Raw genomic sequence first — 6,000 nt, forward strand, 5'->3', positions numbered from 1 at the left:
TCAAGTTACTGCAAATGGAAAAATGATATACCGAGGAGCTTGGTATTTGAGAAATCCAATAGCAAGAAACTTTATTTGCTGAGAAGGCAAATGAGGGCACCTGCACGGTAAAGAACACTTGACACTGAGTAATAAGTCTGATGAAATTCTAATGGGTACTCGTGGTGCCAGGTGGAAATGAGACTCCCCCTGGAAACAGCATTTCCATACCGAAGAGTGAATAACGAAATCCTAATTAGTTCATCTGTCACACTATCTAGGAGTCCTGAACCTTCTTTAAACCTAAGTTCTTTACAAATGAGAAGCATCAGGATGAGATCAAAGAACCAAAGTGCTTTCTCTACCCTGTTCAGTTACGCTGACTATCCTCATTGATTCTTGGCCTGCTAATGCTTCTGGGCACCATTACAAAAGACTTACCCTTTGTTCCTGGCACCTATCCCTTTCTTGGCTTTAGGTAACATTTTCAGGACAGTTCACAGGATGCCAGTTTGTCGACTCCCTAGTTGTATTACTAAATTAGTCATGGGATTTCTTTGAATCTGTTTATCACCTACACATGCATCTGAAAATACTCATTTTCCATTTGTATGAATAAAATAAGTAAAAGGTATTTGTAGGGCCCAACATGCTGGCCTAGCAGCTAAAGTCTTCACCTTGAATGCACCAGGATCCCATATGGGCGCTGCTTCTAATCCTGGTCACCCCACTTTCCATCCAGCTCCCTGCTTGTGGCCTAAAAAAGCAGTTCAGGATGGCCCAAAGCCTTGGGACTCTGCACCCACAGGGGGAGATCTGGAAGAAGCTCCTGGCTCCTAGCTTCAGATAGGCTCAGCTGTGGCTCACTTGGGGAGTGAATCATCGGTCCGAAGATCTTCCTGTCTGTCTCTCCTCCTCTCTGTATATCTGACTTTGCAATAAAAATAAATAAATCTTTAAAAAAGGGTATTTGTAAATGATTGTATGCTATAAAAATATAAATCTGTCTTCTCCCTTACTGTGATCTGTTGAAACTGAAAACCAACTACCTTCATCTGAGTCTACTTTTTGCTTGAACTTCATGTCTAGTAATGAATTTCCCTGGAAGGTGTTGGTTCTTTCGCCTCGATTGCACTAGCTTCTGCAATCAGTTTACTTGCAGCTCCCTGAAATGCTGCAGGAAGGGCCCCCCCCTAGGGTATACCATTCTAAGGAGTGCACAATATCAACCACCCCTCTGCATGATCAAATGTAATATAAAACATTTGACAGTTTACCTTATAATTTTTTTTTAAAGACCTATCACAGCCTTCCAGGTAGGAAATAAGATACTAGGATTTTTAATAGAAAAAAAAAACAATTCATAGACATCAGAGGAATTGTTTGTTGACTGCCTTTTCATTTAACTCTAGTCTAAGTATGAAAATCTTACTTTAACAACAGAGTTTCAGCAAATATCAGATGAGACACACAAGCTAAGTCATTGAAGAAAGTTTGATAAAAGGATTGCTTATAAGTACAACCAACAAGGATTGGTACAGTATTTCTGGGTCATTGAAAAAGAGTGCCTGTTCAACAGACTCAAAGTGGCACTAAACAATAGCAAAACTACTATACCAATGCATGAGGGGGGAATCAGGTGTGATCCTGACAACCTCTTAACAGGAGGTCATGTGCGTGGAGCAGGAGGGCACACCAGAGTGGAGCAGGTGGTAAGGAGGAAGCTTGGATCCCAACCATGAAGACTCCCAGACCTTCACCACAAACTATTAATACGAGCAACAAGGACTACATCCCAACTGCCTAGGAGGCCACAGGGAATTGGATGCCCTCGGAGGCCGAGTACTCTGAGGTCACCCACCCCCAACCGGAGCTTCCGCAGGGGATGGAAGAAGTCCAAACACTACCGTGCAGAAACCAACATCATTGGAAAGACAACCAGAAGCCCTGAGCGGTTCGCAGAAACAGAAGAACGATAAACGTCCTTCGGGACCAGGGAGGAGAGCTTTCTCTGGTCCGAGCCTGGCTCCAACTCTGGACCCTCACCCTCCCTCGCAATGACCATCGGGATCGCTCCGAAAACCCCTCATAGCAAACAAACAACCATACAAACTAAAAAAACCCTAAAATAAATAGACAAACAACAAAAAGTAGAGCTTGGAATCTGATAGGAAAGAGCTGGCGTGGATTGGCTCATGCCTCGCTGGGTGGGACACACAGATTAGTCACTCCTCACCATGGTGTTGGGGATTTCCCTGCACACCCCCACCCCCCAAAAAATGTTCTGCACCTTAATTGTCGACAAATGTCTTGTTAGAGTTACAAGCCAGTCTAGATTACCCTAAAATCTGCCAAGATCAGCAAAATTATACTTCAACACAACAAATGGCTAAATACTAAAATGAAATAGACACGAGACAGCTGAATGGTACCTTATAGCCATTTTAAGGTATATAGCAGCCGGTCCTGTATATAAACTAAAATTGAAATGTCAATGAGCTAATCATAGGTTGTGGTTAAGAACTTGCTTTTTTTTTTTTTAACATATTGGTTACTCACAACCATGTCAATTCCATAATGTTGCAAACTGCTGTTGATGTTATATTGGGACTCTTAATTGACTGGGATGATATTCTACCAGCTCTAACTTCGGACCAGAAATGGTCTCCCCAAGAAACTGTTCAACCCATCTGGACAACAAGTAGCTGGACTCTATGCTTGGTATACGTATGCAAGGAAAGAATCTTGATTGAATTTGAACTGTAATACTACATCAAGGTGGAGGAATCCACCAGAGGGGAGGGGCGTGAGGGAGGGATTCCCAGAGCCTATGAAACTGTCACATAATGCAAAATAATTAATAATAATAATAATAATAATAATAATAATAATAATAATAAAAAGAGTGTCTGTTATGAGCTCAGACATAAAAACAGAAGTGAAAGCTGTTACAAGAACCTGGAGAGAGGATGATGTGGAAGGATGGCTCCTGAACACATCATTTCCAGCAGGAAAGCAACCAGACAATAAATTCTTTCATCCCGTTCTACTTTGTCTTGACTTCTTTCTTCCCTCACGTTCCCCATTGTCTTCATTTCCTGAATGCAGCTAGAAGTCAGTGACCCAGAACAAAGTAGAAAGCAAAACAAAAACAACAACAAAAATGCAATTGGAGAGAGAAGCAAAATATTTGCAGGAGTGTTACTGCAAAAGTGCTGGAGTCCATGCATTATACCAATCAAACTCTTCTCTGCTTCTTACTCTAAAATAAATTTAAGGTTACAAAAATTGCTAAAATTATAAGCAGAATCTTCATACATGATACATAAACTAGTGAGGGAAACCTCACTATTTCATATTCATGATCGATGAATTATTATCTATACATTAATATTAACAGGAGTATTCCCTTTACTTCAATGTGATTAATTAGTATGCAGCATCCAGGTTTCTGGCCCACTATCCTAATCAGGATATTTTGTTGCATTTAGTATCATCTCCTTAGCATCTTCTTAGCTGAGATGATTTCTCCGTATTTCTGATGGCATTGACATGTTTGAGGATTACTATTAAGACTTCTTGTGGACTATTCCTCTATTGGAATTTGAAGCTTTTCTCATGATTACAAGTTGTTGATCAAGGAGCCACAGGAATTGAATAGTATTTTGATCACATTAAATCAAAGAGACACACTTTGAATAGACTTAATATTCCTTTTTTATGCTTGTTGTCATTACCACCATTGGTGCTGATCTTGGGCATGACAGAAGGCTCCTCGGTGAAATTACTCTCATTTTACATTTCCATACTGAACTACTTAAACAAAAATGACTGCATTTAGCTTTCATTTAAGTAGTATGGAGTTAGTACCACCTCTTTAAGGGTGTTGTTGCTATATGACTTGGAATTCTTCTACATGGGAAATTTGTCTGTTAACCTTCACTTACTCATATACGCAGTAATTTATTCAGATTCAGTAAAATTTCTGGTTCCTCTTGTTATAAATAGGTTTTAGTAAAATAATCTGAAGCAACAAAATCTGGCCTGATTAAAAAAATACCATAACAACAACAACAACATTAATAATAATAACAACAACACAAATAGCCTTAAGACAGGGAAATAGATCAGTAGGTTAGAAGATAGACACTCACACATATGCTCAAATTATCATTGACAAGTAGCATGCTCGTAGAGTATCTAGATCCTGTGTTAGAATTTTTAGTTGAAGTTCCATATTCTCTGGTTAATGAGGGTACCATAATCATTTGATGAAAGGAGGACAGTTGTTTTTTATTTTTACAAATTATACTAAGAAAACTAGTCTTCGACACACGAAAGCACAAAGTTAGAATCTAACTTCATAGAAAATTAGAACTGAAAATGAAAACATATTAAAAAATGAACTCAAAATGGATCAAAACCTAAATATAACAGGTGAAACTAAACAATTTCAAGGAGAAAAACAGAAGAACTATTGTGATGTTAGCTATGAGAATAAATTCTTACATATGAAACAAGAAGCAAAGACAATAAAGTGTTATCACTTGGATTGGAATTATGTTAAATCCACAAATTACATTGGAACAAATTGATATTTATTTATACATTCTCTGACTTTGGTTATTGTTTTGTTATTTTATTATGCATACGATGCACATATTTTGCTATGTTTATACTTAAGTATTTCCCTTGTGGTTGGTGCTACTATGATTATTTATACCAATTCAAATTCTCTTTTTAATAACAAGTTTACATGCTAACAACAATTGCCATGAAAATTATCACTAACTCAAAGCCAAAACTGAAAAAGAAGAAAAAAAAAGAACCTTTCTTATATGAGTATTATGACTATTGGACACATAGATTTAAAAGTCTACCATTACTAGTCATTTGAAATAAAATGTATTGGGATCAACAACAACCAAAAAAGAAAACCACTGAAATGTGTGAGGAGAGCAAGATCCAAGATGACTGAATAGGGAGAAGCCACCCTGACATCAGAATATGCCATTTTGAGTCTCCAAAAGAAGATTTATTTTTATTTATTTGAAAGTCAGAATTATAGAGAAATGAGAGACAAAGAGAGCAAGAAAAGAATCTTCCATTTGCTGGTTTACTCTCTTGATTGTCACAATGGCCAGCATGGGCCAAAACAAAACCACAAACCAGGAACTTCATCTAGTTTTACCACATGAGTATAGGAGCAAAAGAACTTGGACCATCTTCTATGCTTTTCCCAGGCACTTATTAGGGAGCTAGATCAGAAATAGAGTAGCTGGGGCATGAAATGACACCCACATGGGATGCTTGCATTGCAGGCAATGATGTTATTCACTATACCACAAGGTCAGTTGAATACGATGCCATTTATAAAACAAATGTTGGTGGATCTAAAAGTAGACATAAGTTCCAATATAATAATAATGGTTGGCTCCAACACTCTACTTTCATCAAAGGATAGATAAACCAGACAAAACCCAACAAAGAAATAATAGTGCTAATCTGTATTATAGACTCAGTGGACCTAATAATTATTTGCAGAAAATTACATTTCACAGAAGTACAACACATATTCTTGCATCGAGACAAGGAATACTTTGTGGGACAGACCATGCAACAGGCCACAAAATGGGTCTCAAGAAATGAAAAAAATTCCAATTATGTAATATGCCTTTTCAGATTACAATGAAATAAAGTTGGAAATTAAAAATGCAATAAATTCCAAAAAAATGCAGAAGCACATAGAAACTGAACAGTATACTCTTTAATGAATAGTGGCTCATGTAAAAAATCCAACTGAAAATGAAAAATCCCTCCTCCTAGCAAATAAAAATTCAACCAAGTATTTTCAAACTTATGGAATAATACAAAACCAATATTGAGAGAAAAGTTTCCAGAAATATGTACCTATATCAAAAAATAGAAAAGTGTCAAATAAATGTTCAAATGTGCTTCTTGGGGATCTAGAAAATATGATGAAGCCAAACCCAAAAATAGCATAAAGAAAGCTATTTCAAA

Source organism: Ochotona princeps, chromosome 2 (genome assembly GCF_030435755.1).
Source record: "Ochotona princeps isolate mOchPri1 chromosome 2, mOchPri1.hap1, whole genome shotgun sequence".
NCBI classification, from domain to species: domain Eukaryota; kingdom Metazoa; phylum Chordata; class Mammalia; order Lagomorpha; family Ochotonidae; genus Ochotona; species Ochotona princeps.